General features: G+C 41.9%; 1 long non-coding RNA gene across 1 annotated transcript in view; it reads left to right on the top strand.

Moving 5' to 3' along the window:
- Window positions 1-15363, top strand: part of LOC144761698 (uncharacterized) — an 81278-nt gene extending 65915 nt beyond the window's left edge. Inside the window, exon 3 of the long non-coding RNA XR_013595855.1 lies at window positions 13898-15363. This is a non-coding gene — a long non-coding RNA (uncharacterized LOC144761698). The remainder of the gene's footprint in view (window positions 1-13897) is intronic.
- The last annotated feature ends 3868 nt before the right edge of the window (window positions 15364-19231 follow it).

The following is a 19231-nucleotide window of genomic DNA, read 5'->3' as shown; positions in this document are numbered from 1 at the left end:
AGTGTAGTTTCTATAGTCCCAATAGGCTCTGCGCATTGGAATAATATCTTCAGTAGTGTAGACGTAGGACTGAGGTTAACTAGGTCTCTACTGACGATATTAGACTTAAGTTTTTTGCCAGCTAGCTCAGAGTTCACTAGAAACGTTCTCGAATAAGCGAGGAGGAGTTTAACCTCCCTGGATAGACAAGAAGGGATTTAGTTTCTGACAACCATAAAACATGACAACTTTGCTCTCCCTGAATAAGAGTGTATCTCTAGAGTCGTGTGAAAACAAAAGACAGCTATTTCACTCAGTCAAAGGTGCGTACTTAGTTTCACCAGATTGCAGAGAAAAAGAGAGACGGGCGTTTTCAATAAAAGGTGTTATTTATTGAGCAGTCTCTTTCCTCATACAAGAGAAATTAATTGCTACAATTGCAATACTTATAGTTAAGTAAAGTGCATACAGTAAAAGCAGGATTATGAAATAATACTGTAAAAGCATTGATATGGTTTCTTAGCCATATGATACTTTAAAATGGATAAAATAGATACATACATATATACATTGACTAATCATACTCAACTGGTGCTTCTAACTACGCCTACCCCGGTGTACCTGACCTAAGCCTAATACGTGGGAGGGAGTAAGTAAGTAGCAGTTTAAGTTAAGTTTGTTTTGCCAAGAATCTGGCTCAAGAATTCTCTGTAAGGGTTTAGTCAGTTCAGTACCTGGGTATTAGAAGGCAGGAGGGCTGGTATCTCTCTCTCAGGACTCGGTATCCCAGTCACCCGCAAGGGTAAGCTGGAAACGCCGGAGGCTGGATTTCTCGGCAAGAGAAAAGACAGCGTCTTTCTCAGCACGTCAAAAGGGAGGGGCAGCGTCCGTGGGCTCTCGCATCAGCTGGGCTCTTCGGAAGTAGGTAGCTGCACTGCTCCAGGATTACCACTGTGTGTTTGCTTAAGGCAATGTTGGTATATTTATACCTGAAAGGTGCCGGGTTTGACGTAAGGCTGGACATAAGACGTCAATAAAGATGTCACTAACAACTGGTCGTTCTTACAGTGCTTTACAGGAGTTCTCGGACGAAATCAAAACAAAGCAGCGGGGATTTCCCAGGTTGCTGGAGGCTTGGATTTGTTTAAGAACTCGGTGTGCTTTCTAGGGGGCTGGAGGAATAGGCTTGCTTAATGTGACAGCATGCGCTATGACTGAATTATGAAAAGGGTTTCTATACCGTTGTATGGATATTATTGATTTATAACCGGACAAGGGCAAAGAATAGGAATATCGATTCAGGTACCTAGATAAACACACTACACCCACTCCACGAATTCATGTCCATAATTACTAAACTAAGCAATAGTAAACATATCTAACGGTGCATGTGTTTACCGATCCACCCCAAAATACATTATTTTGCACCTGAAATGGCATATGCGAAATACACGAAAAATGAGTATAGGTACTGTACGCTTTCAAGCAATGTAATCATTCATTAAAAGGATGCACCTATATATCCGCATGAATGATTTGCGAAAATTACACATGAAATGGCTCTTAATACAGAAAAGAAAAGTGCGAGACCATTTCATCACATATAAATACAGTTATTTGTAAATATGCTAGAGGCTGAGGTAATATATTGTCTCTAGAGTTCCTAAAAATCGAAGCTCCGTTCTCTAAGAATAGTCCTACTTTAAGCAGAGGATGAGTGCCTGAAAAAAAGGTAAATATTTTGGAATCGGGGAAAAAATAATTTCGTTTTTTCAAGGGAAGAAGTCAAAACAGTTTCAAATATTTTCAGAAGCTTTTGTTTTTAAAGCTGAAGGCCAAATTCAGAGTTCAGGGAACGCTGAGTGCTCGATTTGCTTAAAAGTTTATTCTTTTTGTTCAGGGTAGAACATCATTTCAGACAGATTTTCAAAAAAGTAGTTTACCGCTTCAGGTGAAAGTTCGACCAAGTTGGAAAATGCCGCAACTGTGCAGTCGTGAGAATGATTGCTATCATCGATGACAGGATCAGCAGTGCTCAAGGAAGGTAGTACCTGGTTGATGCTGCTCTCATCTTGCACTTCACTACCCTTCAATCGCAGTGGTGAAGTCTCAACGAATGCCGTCATCAGGATGGGTAACCGCTGGGGACAACACGATGCATGAGCCTTTACTGGGCTTAGCAAAGTATCTGTATCCAATGGTACTTCTGATTGTAGTGTAAGACAGACGTCTAACACGCATTCTTCTCCGCACAGCATACATCTTAACACAGGTAAGATACAGTTCTGCCAGATGGGTCTGAACGAAAGAAACCAGGTCATATTCAGATCTTTTAGCCGGGCTAATCCAAGGACTTTAGTTATGCGGTCCCGATAGCGTATAGCTAGGATCGTTTCTTCCATTGTTGCTGGAGTCTTGTCTGTGACATGGCTTGCCATAACGAAGCAGGAGTATCAAAAATAAAATGCCTGCTACGAGTCCCAACAGGAGTGGAAGGCCGCCAAAGAGTGAATGGACAAAATTAGGAAAGATGCCCAGGACTGCTTTGAAAGGTGTCAACAGTCCCGAAAAAATTGTCTTAAATACACTCGCGATACCATTCGTATCAGAAATGTTTAAGATTTCGTTTAGCATTTCTGCGAAGTGTAGGGGGCAATTTGTTGATAAAAGGTTATGTATCTCTGCCGTTGTCCTTGCAACTTGGAGATCATACGTTTCTTTTGATGACGTCAAGTGCACTGGCGTCTGTAGAAGAACAGACTTCATTCTGCTTAAAGTATCAATTCGAATAGAAGAGGTTTTCAAACTGGGCCAAATTTTTCCCTCCCTGTCTGGAGTGTCGTTCGGATACAATACTTGCATACAGCAAGTGACCCTGGACGTTACGCTTACCAGATAAGCTTTTCCTGGCACCAAGCCACAACATCTATGGTCCACTATTAGAACGTAGCTCCCGTTCGAAAGCCGTCTAAAGAATGGCTCTATTCGAGTAGCAGGTGTGCCAAGCTGGTGACATGAAAGGTTATTTGAAGTCCCCTCACAGGCCCCATGTAGATTTATACCCTGACACAGAAGTGTACCACTTAGTGATTTTTCACAATTATCACCACTAAGAAATACATTCTGTCCTTTTTCACTATAACATGTGTGTGTGTAAGGTAATTTCCATGATGACTTGATGTATCCTTTACCCAACCTTTCATACTGGCCTGCCTGTATATACTTTTGGCAGTATTGAAATTGGAAAGTCGTTATCGGAATAGTTATTATCCCGTGTATTATCCATTCAATGACAGGTCGTTCTGACATTGTCAATGGTAATCTCTCAAGTTTTTCAATGCTCAGAATTGTATATTCTGCTCCTTTTTGTGCCAAGCTGATTTGTATATCAGTAAGGTTAAAGATAGCGAATAGTGACGTTGTGTTGATTAAACGCCAAGGCACGTAGCCTGAACGCAGGTATTGTAACGTCGAGCCAAGCTGTACAATAGAACGCAATTGGGACTGACCATGTTGTAACATTAGCATGTCCTGCTCTATTATATCAATTGCAGATGATACAATACTGTCCAGTGAATATATTCTGGAAGACAGAGTCATTAAGCCATTGTCCACAACAGAAAGTGATTTTTCCAAATTAATACGGTCAATTTCCCGTATTTTCTCTGCTGTTTTAATTTGAGTTTCTTTCCAAACTTCGTTATAAGCTGCATATATAGAGGCCGCTATGAAACATTTTTGACGCCGTTTGCGTGGTCCCATAATGAAATCACGCAAGTCAGCACCTTCTTTAAGTAAAGTTAAGTGTTGCTTAATTTCTGCCAGTGTGGATGTCTGTAGCCATTCGAGGCAGAGTTTTCCTACACTGTATGTTGTTACTATCCCTGGATGTTGTCGCTGGGAGTATCTAGGGTCTGGCCTGGTCAATTTGAACCCCAGTATTTTGTTCAGGAATCTATCTTGACAGTTATTTGTGTCTGTGGGCCAGATCAACCATTTCTTCCAATCAGGATGTGTTCTGTTTTGGTTTAAAATATGGGATACGTCTATCTCAACATCTGTAGTACTATTACTGTCAGATTTTGGCTTTGGAATAGACGGTTTGTTTAATTCTTTAATTTTGGCTAGGCCAAGACAGGTTGTTTGTTGAATTGTGTCATTCAAAAATATAATTTGTTCTGGGATCATGCAGGCTCTGAATATGATTCTATACCTTAGACTTGCCAGTCTCTGGTACCCCAGATCGTTTTTGTTTCAATGTTATTTTTCCAAAAATCAAAACCAAATGTATTCATTTTTTCAAAAAATGATTCTGAATAGATTAATTTTGTATTTGTTAGCATGGTTTTCATTCCTGTCTTATTTAACAGTTTGAAATAAAATGTTTCTGCGTCACTTGTGTTAAACCCTGAGAAGTATGGGAATTTCTCATAGAATGTTTTTGAACTACCCTTTGGTGGAGTTGCACAATGTTCCCATTGATTATAATTTAAAACATTTCTAGGTTGAGCAGATGTATGCAAATAATGGTTACCATAGTGGTTGTAGCAGTACATCTGATCATAATTCGATGAACCTTGTAAATAATCATGTTCTGTACATTTTGCTGACATAACTAAGTCTGACATCATATCATTAATACTTTCAAAATCCCAATCATCAGAGAATGTACTCGGTTTTACAAAGTCACTTAATGAAACCTTAAATTGATGAGGATACTTCAAGAGCTCGACCGGGCCATATATATTGTAATCTGTTTTGTCCCATGCTACCCCACCGGGTAATAGATTGGCTGTGAAGTTTACTGATGAAAGTTCTCTTTTCTCGATGTGTGAAGACTTGTGTGGCTTTAGGACCAGGTTGATATTCTGGCTTGCAGTGTCCATTGTAACGTATTTTCCCTCAATGAAGTGTCCCAAGCATAGCACCATATGAGCCAAAGCAGGAGGAAAAGTACACCTAGCACCACCCAAAATTCAATCCATGGGGAAATCAGATAGGTCTCTTGTAGTTGATGAAAGAGTTCTTTAGTTTTGTCTTTAAGAGTTTTTGTTTTTGTTGGCTGTTCCTCGGGTTCGCTCGGATCCTCAGAAAAGTCATCGAAGTTGATGCAGTAGCCTGATGCAGTTCTGTCAATTATTGGAATTGCTTCTGGATTTTTCCTTGTTTTATCAGCATAGTCTGTGGCTACATCGTTGTAGACAGGTGTTTCTTGACGAATTGTTGTAATTTGGGTTTCAAGAGGCATAAGTTCCATGGCTTTGTTGCATAGTCCTTGTTGATTCACTGTAGGTTTATCAAATGTGATTAGTCTCTCAGTTTGAACCTCTTGATTTGTAGTAAACTTTGGTGTTCTGCTATTTCTTGGGAGTCCACTTGGCCTACTACTTATTATTGGCCACATGATTGTGGTTTAACCAGGTCGATGGATACAACTCGGTTCTCCTTTTTACCAGCAAGGGGCGGTAGTACAACTGATCTTGTTCCGTTGACAGCTAAGACAGGTACTGCTTTTCTGTAAGAAGGCCCAAATTCCTTCTTCACCGCGATTTTCTCTCTGACCAGATCCCCAATCTTTGGAATCCAGACAGGCCTTGCTGGGACAGGTGGTTTCTCTTCAGTGGCTGTTGGCTGTTGTTTCACCTTTATGTTGCTCAGGTCTTTTCTTGTTTCATTTAAGTCCTGTAAAATAGCCAAACGATCTTTGATATCAAAGCATTTTCTTTCTACCACTGAAGTTTGACTATCGTTATCCTGGATATGCATTCTAGTCCCGAACAATAGTTCGTACGGACTGAAACCTTTTAGAGAATTTCTTGGCAGATTGTTAAGACTACGTTGGACACTTATTAAATGTTTGACCCACCCAACCCCCGAACCAAATACCTTAGCCGTTATAGATTGCTTTATGTCTCGGTTTTTTCTTTCCACCATCCCATTTCCCTCAGGAAGAAAGTGATAAGATTCCCGCAATGCAATGCCCATGCTGGTCATGTCCTCCTCATAAGCTCAAGAGCTAAAAGCAGGACCCTGGTCAGAATGTAGCATGCCAATTGCGTCTATGCCGCTATAGACTCGCAAATCTTTTATAACAGTTCAGACGTCAGCCGAGAGCTGGGGTCTACATTTTAAGTGAAGCTAGTCTTAAATAATATACATTGGGACGCATGTTTCCTGTTTAATCATGCGTATGGATCGCCTTATGCTTTCTATTAGGTGTTCTGGCACTATGTCGGCCGGTTCGCCACTGCGATCTCTGTTGCAGTTTTCACAATTTTTTGCAAATTTGTGATTATCCATGCTCATTCCCGGCCACCAGTATTCTGATTGTAATTCTGTCAGAGACTCCTTGATCTTCTGATGCCTTAGTCCTAATCCCATATTTGCTTCTTGTATTAAGAAGCCTCTCCTGTTCGTGTTTGGAATTACCCTATCCCCCACTCCAGGGATTCGAGCAAAAGGAACGGAGTTTGCATCGATTATGTATGTATAATTGAGTGGATAGTTGACGGGTAGCGCTGCACAGTCGCCTTTTGATGACGTTTTTACCGCCAGCATCGTTTCCCCGTCTATGTATTTTCCTGAACGCTTCTTTGTAGCTATGGAAGCCGGCTTAGTTGCTTCCGCTGTGGCTGTCTCAGCCAATGAATTCCCTGAAACGTGAACGCCATCACGCTGATGACTCAGTGTATGTATCACGTGAGTCTTTTGTAGTTCCTTTTGTAAAAGAACTACTTTTTCCCAAAGCAATTTTTGCTTTATTGTGGCACCTGTGTCATCTTTGTAACCGTTTTCAACCCATTTCTGCAAGTTTTCGTTGTATGATTTGACGCAGGAATGCGACTCGCACACTATCAGTGTCGGGAATTCGCGATCGGCAATGTCGAGTGCCATTTTTAAAGATATTAATTCAGTTTGTTGACCTGAATTGTTTTTTACAGATTGTGACATTGTTACCAGTGGCATCAATTTACGTCCGCGCCACCGGCATTTGACAACACCGCATGTAGCGTTGTAGGCTTGTTTTCCCCAAACTAAGGGTTCTGCATAACTGTTTGTGTATATTACGCAGGCGTAAAGTTGTATGGGCAGAATGTCGCTAGGCAGAGGATATTCTCTTTCATATTCTAGATTGTTTAATTTTTTCATTTCCGGGTCAAAATAGTATTTCACTTTGTCTGTAGCAAGAGAATTCTCCCATTGTATCCATTTTGGATTTAATGCCACAGTAGGTAAATTACATGGGCTTGTTAATGCCTCAAAGGCTGATTCTGCTGTTCTAACAGTAATCAGTCTGCCATCAGCTTGGTCTCTTTCTTTTGCTACAGCTGTTTGAACCGCATGTATAATGTTTTCCTTAATGCTGAATGTTTTTTCAGCTTCTGTGTACAAATGTGATTTGTATGCTATTGGTACCGTTTCCCCCTCATTAGAGGTTAGGTATGTGAATCCGCATCTTCCTGGGATGACCCGGATCACAAGGTTGCGTGTGTTATCGCGTGTTTGCAATTTTGTTTTAGTAAACATGTCTGTTTGCAATGATCTCAAAATTTCTGTGTGTTTTTGAGTCCAATTGATTGTTTTAAAATCTGGTTTTATTAGTTCATAGAAAGGTTTAAGCCTCTCTGCATAATTTAGAATGTAAGTTCTTCCGAAATTCAGGAAACCTAGAATTGATTGTAAGTTTTTCAGCGTTCTTAGTGCTTGGATTACCGCACATTTCTCTAAGAAATTGTCTGCCAGGCTTTTGCCTTCACTTGATAATTCATATCCTAAAAACAGGACAGTTAGATGGGCAATTCGTGACTTTTTAAAGTTGAATTTGTAACCCTCTGCTGCGAACCCAAGTATTATGGTGTTCACTCTTTTCAAGTGAGTATCCAAGTCATCATCTGTTAGATAGATGTCATCGACATAAGATAATGCCTCATCATCATACATTTGTAGTAACTCTGTTACTCTTGCTGAGAATAATCCTGGGCTGTTCTTGAACCCCTGTGGGAGTCGACAGAATTTTTTTACTGCGAGCCCATTATTGAGAAAGCGGTCAAATACCTGCTTTCAGGTGCTATATTTTGACAAAAGAATCCATTAGAGATGTCTAATGTTGTTTTGTATTTTTTGCGCAAGATGTTATTCATTAGTGCTGCACTATGTGAGTTTTGTACTGCAAAAGTTTTGCAACATGAGTTTAGGTGTCTGTAGTCCAAAACTAGACGATATGAATCGTCTGGCTTGGAGACAGGAAACAAAGGATTGTTCATTTGAGAGGTGCATGTTTCAATCACCCCCTGGTATTCAAGTTTATCTAAGATCTCCCTAACCTGTTTCTTAGCTTCTTGCTTAATTGGGTACTGCCTTTGTGCAGTTGGTTGACTTTTTAACTGGATTTTATGAGGAGGAGAGTCCTCATCCCATCCAACATGGTTTTTATATAATGCAGGAGCTTGGGCTACTGCCCACTTTCTTGCAAGTGTATTTTTTTTATGAATTGGAATGTGATTTGAGAAGGCAGGCATAATCATTTCTTCGCCATGAGGGCACTCCCTGACAAACTCCGGTGGCCAGTTTTTTTCAGCTAAAAGGATGTCATAGCCTTTTGAGAGGTTATCCCAAAATAAACCCCTTATTTTCCTAGTCTTATCTCCCTCTATACGTAATGTTATTTCGTATATTTTATGAGGTTTGCTAACTCTGGTATCTGCAGTTTCCACCTGAATGTATTCATTCGTGTCCACTGTCTCCAGATGATTCATCAGGATCTTGCGAGCTATGCTCACTTCTGCTGCGCTGTCTAGCATTGTCTGAGCCCACTCTCCATTTTTCAGCTGTGTCCTCAGGATCCTCGGCATGTTTGACTATGTTAATGCTGGCTACCTTCTTTTTCGGAAATTGTAATTTTTTACTTTGATGAGCAGGTTCCTTGTCTTTGGACTTGACGTGCTCTTCCCTGTGTTCTGACCGTCCTCTTCTTTCCGATTTCTGCGAGGAAGTCTGAAAAGATCGAGAGGGACGTGTATCAATATCTTGATATCTATCAGGTTTTTTCAAATTATCCCTATTTCTAAGGTTGTATCTTTTCTCAGAGGGTTCCCTCTGGGGAGACTTGTGTCCTTGGTCCGGAGATCTTTCTCTCCGCCGAGGAGACTTTCCTCTGGACTGGAATCTTTTTTCTTTGGGAGTGGATTGTTTATTTCCATCCCAGCTCTTTTTTGGAGTGTTTAGATTATTTTTTAATAAATATCTTTTCAGGATTTTCAGTTAGTTGGGGTTGACTTGTACTGGTTTCCCACCCAAACTATCTCTTCCTAGTTCTTCATAGGATTTTTCTATGATTCTGGCAAGTTCAAATGGTTGTTCTGCTATATCTGTTTCTTTCAATTTCTGGCGGATCCCCACAGATGCTGCTTCTCCTTTTATGTTAGATAATAATAAAGCTGAGACCTGCTTGAAGTCTTTCAGTAATTTCATACCCAGAGTTAAAGCAGGTTCTGGACCGTATTCGTTTTGAATCTGTCTTAGCACATCTGGTATTACCGCCATGGATGGAACACCATGTGTTTTTGTGTAAATGGAAGCAAAGACTGTGCCCCAAGTGTCACAGTCCTCCACATGTGGTGCGATCCCCATTGGAAGACAGATAGTCAGAATTCTGTGTTTCTCAGTAGGGGTAGTATCCGGAAATACTGCCTCAATTTGAGTGATTTTTTGTGCTAACCAGAATGGAATTCGTTCCCGTTTTATGGGTACTTTACCCAGACATGATTGTATGTTCTGTGGTGTAATTTTGTTAGTATTCCCCTGATGAGGGGTCAGCTGTGGAATGTTAATAGCTGGTTGGACTGTTGAAGTCCACATTACATATTGGACTAATTGTCTATGTATTTTAATCAGTTGTTTTAGCTGTGCTAAAAGTTCTGGTACTGACATTTTTTCAATGTCGGGATGTGGTGTGTAGCTGGCTAGAACCGGCCATGTTGCTCCTGGTCTACCTAGTGGACCGAGCCTGGTGATGTGATTATTATGTTTTAGGGCGCCTTTAAACCAGAGCAGGTGCTCTTGGTATTTTAATGGGGTTTCCACCTCCTCGAAAGGAGTGTAGTTATCCGGTGGTTCCTCTATTTTGTAATAGTGGAATTCATGTGTGACAGCGTTTGCTGCTGGAAAGTTTATCCATGAATAGAATACCTCTGTCTGCCGATATTCATGTGCCTCAATTACGAATATGACTGTACCACCTCTCGATGTTAGTCCATTTTCTATAAGTTTAAGAGTTATAGTTTTTCTTATGTTGACCGGGATGAGTATTGCATCCGGGTCTTGCTGTAGGAGACTTGTGTCTTCCTCTAGGAGTTGAGCTGCTATTCTAGCTGTCTCCCTTTCTCCTTCACCGTCTGACATTTTACTGACAGGAAGGTTTTTTGTTGCAGATTAAGTTTTTCAAGAAAACAAAGATTAGGTGCACAATATTTTGGAACACTGTATCCTTCAACATTGAATAAACCAAAAACTATACATAGAAATCTCTTTCTACTAAGTTCCGGTGGATTTTAACCTTTGACCCACTCCAGACGTCTTTGGAGTATTTACGGGAGAAAGGGTCTGTGTGAAAAAGCACGACTGAGTTACTCTAACGTCTTGCGTTAGATTTATCGCCTTACCAAACGTTGGGCGCCATGTAGTGTAGTTCCTATAGTCCCAATAGGCTCTGCGCATTGGAATAATATCTTCAGTAGTGTAGACGTAGGACTGAGGTTAACTAGGTCTCTACTGACGATATTAGACTTAAGTTTTTTGCCAGCAAGCTCAGAGTTCACTAGAAACTTTTTCGAATAAGCGAGGAGGAGTTTAACCTCCCTGGATAGACAAGAAGGGATTTAGTTTCTGACAACCATAAAACATGACAACTTTGCTCTCCCTGAATAAGAGTGTATCTCTAGAGTCGTGTGAAAACAAAAGACAGCTATTTCACTCAGTCAAAGGTGCGTACTTAGTTTCACCAGATTGCAGAGAAAAAGAGAGACGGGCGTTTTCAATAAAAGGTGTTATTTATTGAGCAGTCTCTTTCCTCATAAAAGAGAAATGAATTGCTACAATTGCAATGCTTATAGTTAAGTAAAGTGCATACAGTAAAAGCAGGATTATGAAATAATACTGTAAAAGCATTGATATGGTTTCTTAGCCATATGATACTTTAAAATGTATAAAATAGATACATACATATATACATTGACAAATCGTACTCAACTGGTCTTTCTAACTACGCCTACCCCGGTGTACCTGACCTAAGTCTAATACGTGGGAGGGAGTAAGTAAGTAGCAGTTTAAGTTAAGTTTGTTTTGCCAAGAATCTGACTCAAGAATTCTCTGTAAGGGTTTAGTCAGTTCAGTACCTGGGTATTAGAAGGCAGGAGGGCTGGTATCTCTCTCTCAGGACTCGGTATCCCAGTCACCCGCAAGGGTAAGCTGGAAACGCCGGAGGCTGGATTTCTTGGCAAGAGAAAAGACAGCGTCCTTCTCAGCGCGTCAAAAGGGAGGGGCAGCGTCCGTGGGCTCTCGCATCAGCTGGGCTCTTCGGAAGTAGATAGCTGCACTGCTCCAGGATTACCACCGTGTGTTTGCTTAAGGCAATGTTGGTATATTTATACCTGAAAGGTGCCGGGTTTGACGTAAGGCTGGACATAAGACGTCAATAAAGATGTCACTAAGAACTGGTCGTTCTTACAGTGCTTTACAGGAGTTCTCGGATGAAATCAAAACAAAGCAGCGGGGATTTCCCAGGTTGCTGGAGGCTTGGATTTGTTTAAGAACTCTGTGTGCTTCCTAGGGGGCTGGAGGAATAGGTTTGCTTAATGTGACAGCATGCGCTATGACTGAATTATGAAAAGGGTTTCTATGCCATTGTATGGATATTATTGATTTATAACCGGACAAGGGCAAAGAATAGGAATATCGATTCAGGTACCTAGATAAACACACTACAGTGTGTTGATATGGAAAATTGTCAATCGTTGTAAGTAAAGTGTAACTATGGACCCAATGTTATCAGTGATGGAAGAAAGCATTCCATTTATGCATGAAGGAACTATAACCCATATCTGTTGCTTACAAAAAGGTGCTCCATTTTTTAATGCAGTGGCATACTCTGTTGTTAAACGTAGTGGTGTGCTTAAGTAATTATTGGTCTTTTATTCAACATACTCCCAAGTAGTACAACACATATTCACACCAACGTGTGCCTGTAATTTCTGTCACGTACATCTATGTATAAAATCATGTTCGATACTTAAATGACATAGCATGCACTGTTGTTAAACGTAGTGGCATGCCTAAGTGGGTATTGGTCTCTGGTTCAATATGCTCCCGACTGATACCGCGGTTATTCACACTTACGTGTGCCATTAATTACTGTCACTTAAATCTGTGTCTATAATCATGTGAGTTGATCAATATACGTGGCCTAATTTCGACTAGGGCTTGATTCACTCTCAAACTGACTTGTGTTCACCAAACTACATCCTGCTTCTCTAAGGGGCTAGTGAGCGTGTTCATTTTGAAAGCATGCATAAACAGCTATGAAAGACATGTGTGTACGTGTGATATGGACCCACCATGTTGCAAATGTGAATCTCAAACAATTAACCATACTTCGAAGTAGTGATAAGGTAGCATTGCACAAAACTGTGAATTCTCATTATTGTAAAAGCGTGTACACATCATAAACACCAAGCATTAAACGTGTGTATATTTAAAGGAAACAACTGTATTTGATGCAATAATGTAATCCATGTGGCACCAAGGTACGCAGTTTTTTGACCCAATAGGTCTCACATTGTAAAAGTAGTTTCCGGTTGGTTAACTCTGAGATCCACAGTCTCTAGTATCATATGGCGTAGTTGACTATGATTCTGTTTCATAAAGTGTGTGGCTAACATTGATTTGGTGTTCTTAGTTCTTATATTATATATCAAATCTTTATTTTGGCCACTGGCCATCAAAGATGTACAATAAAACATACACTAATCACTGTAAAATCATCATACACAATCAGTCAATACATACTTGTTCAATGAAAAACCTTAAAATTGAGTACTAATAAAATTACATTTATAGAACTATGGACCTTTACATTAGGAGGGAGCTTGGGTCTTCAGAATACGGGTGCGAGTGTGCCACACATTGATGAGAAATGTTGTTATTGCAAACACAGTTAAGGTTGAAATGTCCGTTTTTAAAATTCTGTACATTGCGAGGTACTCCCTGCAACCCAGATTTCTGATCAAAGGTAGGAGCCAATACTTCCTCGCTGTTTTATATACTGGGCAAAACATAACCATATGTAAATCGGTTTCATCCGCACCTGCACAGGCCGGGCACTGTTTTGTCGAAGGGGGTGCTGACCAGGAGCTGGTAAAAGATCGTAAGGGAAGTGTACCATATCTGATAGAAACATGCTAGCAATATTTAAATAATATCTTAAACAAAACTGCAACGTATGGGGACAATAGGATGTAATCGATAATCAGAATACCACTTAGTAATGGCTGTTTCTGTATCCCGATCACGTGACCGCATTTAAGGCGCTCTCGATGACGATATACATTCGACCGCAGAGTGGTAAAACACTTCCTTAAACACCACTGAGTAATGGCCGCCAGGGTTTCGATCATGTGATCAACCCTGTGGCGCCAAAACACCGTATATATAAAATCGGTAGAACGAAAACATTCTAGGCTACCGGAGCAGCACGAGGGCGTGTTTGTTTGGAACGATACAGACCCGACGGGAGAGGAACAAAAGTAAGTACAGCGTAGTTGGCAATCGGGCAAATGAGATAATTGAAAAGAGAACATTTAAAAAGATAAGTAAGCGCTGAGAACTTTTTTATCTGACGAGCTTGTATTGTCGTCCATTCCAGATTACTTAAATTTACATCTCCCCGAGACCAAATATTGAAGGGCGCGGTGAAGACTTAGGTCGCGCTAACCATCCGTCGTTAGAAGACGCTTTGCGGGAGGATTTAAAATCACCCACAAACAAGGTTAGTAATAAAGTCGACAAAACCTGCAATAAATCTAAAATTCCGTGTAATGCCAAACATTAGTGAGACAGGGTCTTTGTGTTTTGTTCTTGGGCTTCTGCAGATATACATCGATTTCAAAACAAAGGAACACAACAACCCCTCGCATTTGTAATTACTGAAAGAGTCGCTACATGATTTAAGGGTCAGGCGTTTTTGGATGTAAGGTCAGTACTAATGTTGACAAAACCTGTAAAAAAACTAAAAATATCTGTTAATGCTAAGCATTAGTAAGACAGGTTCCTTTTGTTGTTTTTTCTTGGGCTTCTGCAGATAAACATCGGTTTTAAAATAAATGAACACAACAATCCTTCGCATTTATAACTAGTGGAAGAGTCAATACCTGGTATAATTGGTAAGCACTTTGTATGCAATTACTTGAAAATTCCTTTACTAATCTGTAGTATCTCAGATAAGTGACAATAGTTGTTTTCACTCTGATACAGGAAGCTCCATAAAAATAAGCCCTGAAGTCTGTGCCTGAAGTTGGATAGTAGTCCATTGATAAAATTGAAGGTATACTACTCACTAAAACCGCGTCTGTTTTTTGCTTAAAGTGACAATACTCTCAACCTGTTATGTGAAAATAACTGTGTATATACGAGATAGTCTCCATCCAAGGAGTCTCCTCTGAAAAAAGCACACAGTTATATAAAATTTGAAGTCACCCTTAGTGGTATAAAGTGCTGTCACAATTGATGAGGTTATGGTTTTGTGTCTATGATGAGAGCTCTAGCGGTGCAGGTGCATTGCTTGTTTCAGGTTCAACTACATGAGAGATAAAATAACTAAAGAATAATATATGTAAATGAATAGTTCTTTTTTGTTGTACATAGGGCAACGCAATTGATTCAATTGATGCAAAAATGACATGAATTATGAAGAATAAGTGAAACAAATGTATGTCATTTATCGTTACAGATACCCAACCATGCAGGGTCTATAAAATATCGTTTGTGAATACATGAGTATTCTGCAAGAAAGGTCCTGAGGAAGGCGGTCCTATACTGCCGAAATGCGTCGACCTTGCGTATCAATTCGCACTTCTATCTGCGATCCCTCAGACGCAGAATAAAGAATGAATGCAGTATGTATGACAAGAATGGGGTGTATGTATTTGTGAGAATGTCCAATTTTTCATATATTGTTTTCTCTGCATGGAATGGCTTTTTATTGATTGTATTGTAGTATTATGTGTTTTATATAATGTGTTTTTGGAAATATATAAAGTGATATGACAAACTGATAAATGAGAAATTTTTGTACTAAGAAATATAACTAAAGTGAAAAAAATAATAAAACTATAAATTCAAAAAAATGTTTATGTCTGCCCATATGTATTAAAATATAAAAGTTAAAGCTTTGGAGGTGTATCACTAGAATTATAGAGGTCAAGGGGGAATATTTTTTGAAAGTGTACCATATCTCCATTGGAGGAACAGCTTCCTGGCCAGCACGGGGGAAATATCATCAAGGACCCTCTCCAGCCTGTATGAGTCTTTACTTTGCACAAATGCCGAGGTAAGTGACCCTTCACCCTGGCTATCCAGGGCCATGACTAATTTTTGTTCATGGTAAGCAGCGGCAAGAGCTCTCTTAGAGATGTTTAGTGACGCATCGGCGGGATTAGACCAGAGGTCTGGGAACCCTAGGGTCATACAGGATTTGTGGATATATTTTATCCAGGGGATCGATAGTGCTTTCGGGTGGGATAAAAGCTCCATCAATTCTGCCCTGTAGGTAAGAAGTTCTTCACGACTCCATAGCCTTCGCCAAAAGGCTATTGGTCTCAACCCTAATTCGTCCACTATTGGTCGTAGACCCAGATCCAGCCTCAGGGGGAGGAGGGGGGTGCTAGGCGGAAGAGCGACTATCTGCCTGATAAAATTTTTCTCGGTTGTTGCCAAGCTGCGGCAGGGTATGTGTCCCCACAATTCCGCACCATACATAGTAGCACCCCTCGCCTGTGCCTTGTAAATCTGGATGAGTGGCCCCAACGGACGGTATGTGGAGCCGTTCATCATCCTGGTAATACCCCCTGTGGTCTGTACCAGTTTAAGATTAGCCCTATTCTGGTGTGGTCCCCAAGTCATAGATTCATTGAGAGTTACGCCAAGATATTCAAAGGTGGAGACTGTCTCAAGCCGTGAGGCTCCCAATAACGGATTCGGCCGCAGTTTTTGCCTTGGGTTCAGCACCATAAACTTAGTTTTGGTTGCGTTGATTTCTAAACCCCTGTCGGTACAGAAGGACACGAATGAGTCTAGGACCCTCTGTATCCCCATAGGAGTTTTGGACAGCAGCAGGGTGTCATCCGCAAACATGATTGCAGGCACCCTGCTGCCGTTCAGTTTGGGGGCGTCAGTGTTTTCAATGGCATTTAAATGGGCGATTACCCCGTTGACAAAGAGGCAAAACAGGGTTGGTGCCAGCACACAACCCTGCCTAACCCCTTGGTCAACGGGGAATCTGTCCGTTAATGTCCCGGACCTCCCACACCTAACTCGAGCATAGTTGTTTTGGTGTAGTCTCTGTAGGATTATCAGGATGTCCGGTGGGACGCCCATCTCACCCAAAACACTCCATAGTTTCCCTCTCGGCACTAGGTCGAAGGCGGCACGGAGATCCACAAAAATAGTGTATAAGCTGCCGCCCTCGAATATTGCCGCCCTCCAGTAAATAATGTTTAATCTAAAAACCTGGTCCACTGTGGAGACTCCCTTTCTAAAGCCCGCCTGATACGGATAAGAACCCCAATCTCTTCTGCCCAGTCCTGGAGGCGGTTCAGCAGTACCCTCCCAAACAACTTCTGTGGCACATCAATCAGACTAATTGGTCTGTAGTTGGCTGGAAGAAGAGGCGAGCCCTTTTTGAATATAGGGACCACCTCCGCCCCCAACCAAGTGCTGGGGATGTCCATCCCACTGAGAACTCCGTTAAAAAGAGTAACCAAGTAGGGGGCCCAAATATTGGGCTCCTGCTTGAACAGATCCCCGGGTAGGCCGTCCAATCCTGGCGCCTTTCCCGAAGTAAGTCCTGCAATTGCAGACTTAACCTCGTCCAGTCTTATTAGATCCCCCTCATAGTCAGGCCAGGCAGCTCTGAAGTCATTGGTAGGTTCTCCCGGCTCGGCGCTATAAAGGGATTGAAAATGCGCCTGCCAGGCTGCTGGTGCTATGTTTGGCTGGATTGCAGAATGGAGATTCCCCGACCCCCCGTTTACGAGTCTCCAAAACATCCGATGGTCCTTTGTGGCTAAGGACTTATTAAGCTCCTCCCATTGGTTCTCCTCCCATTCTTTTTTAGCGTGGGCAATTCGTTTTTTATATGCCCATCTCCTATCTTTTAACTGCTCTCCACCTAGACCCTCCTTAATGGATCTAAGGAGTTCCCCCTTTGCCCTTCTGCAGGCTATATTGTACCATGAGGATTTTTGTGGCTGGCTCCTCCTTGGATTGTTTACATCATTAAAGAGGATGGGGGCAGTGACCTTTATGAGACCCTCGTGAGCCTGATACAATTTAGCCTGTGAATCTTTGTTGGCCACCCCGGTGGCTAGATCTCCCACGATTTCTAAAGAGGGAATCAATCCTGCATAGAGCCTGGGAAGTTTCCCTTCCCTCGCTACCAGTTGTTCCCACCTGATTCTTCTGCGGTTGTTTTCCAGCAGAAGTTCAGGTTTGGTCCCCTCCCCAGACATTATACATGTTTGGTGGCCGGGATGGGTGAGATCTAGTTCAAGGGCATTGTGATCACTATCCAGTCTTTCCCTTACCCTGAAGTCCCGAATAGCTGGCCAGTTCGCTACCTGTACCAGGACATAATCCAGCCGAGATTCTCTTCCCACTCTGTTGTATGTGGTTCTGCTTGGTATGTCAGATCTAATACGCCCATTACAGGCTCTAATTCCAAACTTCAGGGCAAGAGCTGTGATCTGGAGTGCAACAGGAGTCCATGCCTTTGGGGGGGGAGCTTCTACCGGGTCCACTGACCACCTGGCCTCTTCTTCTGTCGGAAAGCCCTCTAAAAGGCCTGGTAGCGGCTCAAAGTGGGAGTTTAAATCCCCTCCCACTACATAAGGTAGATCTCCCGGCATTTTGGACAGATACTCCGAAAGTTCGCCAATAGTAGGTGATTCCCTAGCAATTCCAGCTGGCCTAGCATAGATGTTTATTAATGCGAGTTTCGCTTCGTTTGGCCATGTCAATAGGACCACTAGGATATCATCGGAGGGGATTGGTATCCTTGTGGCCTCACAGCCTAGATGGGACGCCACCCAGGTTACGAGCCCACCAGAAGGGTGTCCTTTGCCCTTCCATCTGGCCGGAATGTAAAATGAGTGGTAACCTTGGTGCACATGTTCTACCCTTGCCCAAGTTTCCTGGAACATACAGACGTCCCCGGTCTCAATGTAAATTCCCCAGTCTTGGTCAGCCAACTTATTTGCTAGTCCGGCTACATTCCACGAGATTAATCTCAGATGTTCTGTAACGGGAATTGCCGGGATGAGAGGGCTAGAAGGGGAATTTACACCAGTTATTATTTCGGGGGCGGTTTCAATAGAAAATCCAGGTATCTCAGGAGTGTCACAAGTGCCATTGTCCACAATAATAGGATTGGTAGGGAGCAGTCAATCCACCCCATCAAGCCCACTCAGGCAGTTGAAACGATTAAAATGGCAATAAGGTGTTTCAGGTGGCTGGTAATTTGTACGTCGAACATGTTCTTTGTGTCTTGACCTGTGATCCACCCTTGTCCAATTGCCTTGCGGCGGTTCGTAGTGCATACGGATGGGTGGAAAGAAGAAAGACACTGGTAGGGTCTGTATGGTAGAGTCCAGTGATCTATTTGACCCTGCACAGATGTGTAAAACGGTTCCAGGGTCCCTGAAGGTCACCATTATACAGTCCCCTATTATTGATTTCCTGGTGTTCCCCACCCATGGCACCCTTCTGACCATTATAATCTCATTATTAAAATGTGACGGCAGGGGCCTGTTCCAATTCAGCCATTTAATGACTTTTTTCTTAAGAGATTGGAAGTCTTCGTTTTCGCCCCTTTGCAGAGTGGGTGCTATTAGGCTGTTAGCCTCTGGTGGCAGATCCGGTCTCCGTGTTCTTTGGGTGGGGTAGCGTGGGGGAGGAGAGAAATCTCTAGGAATTGAAGGGAACT

The sequence above is a fragment of the Lissotriton helveticus genome, chromosome 6 (assembly GCF_964261635.1).
Source record: "Lissotriton helveticus chromosome 6, aLisHel1.1, whole genome shotgun sequence".
Lineage (NCBI taxonomy): Eukaryota > Metazoa > Chordata > Amphibia > Caudata > Salamandridae > Lissotriton > Lissotriton helveticus.
The sequence above is the reverse complement of the archived record's forward strand: the minus strand, read 5'-3'. Positions and strand labels throughout refer to the sequence as shown.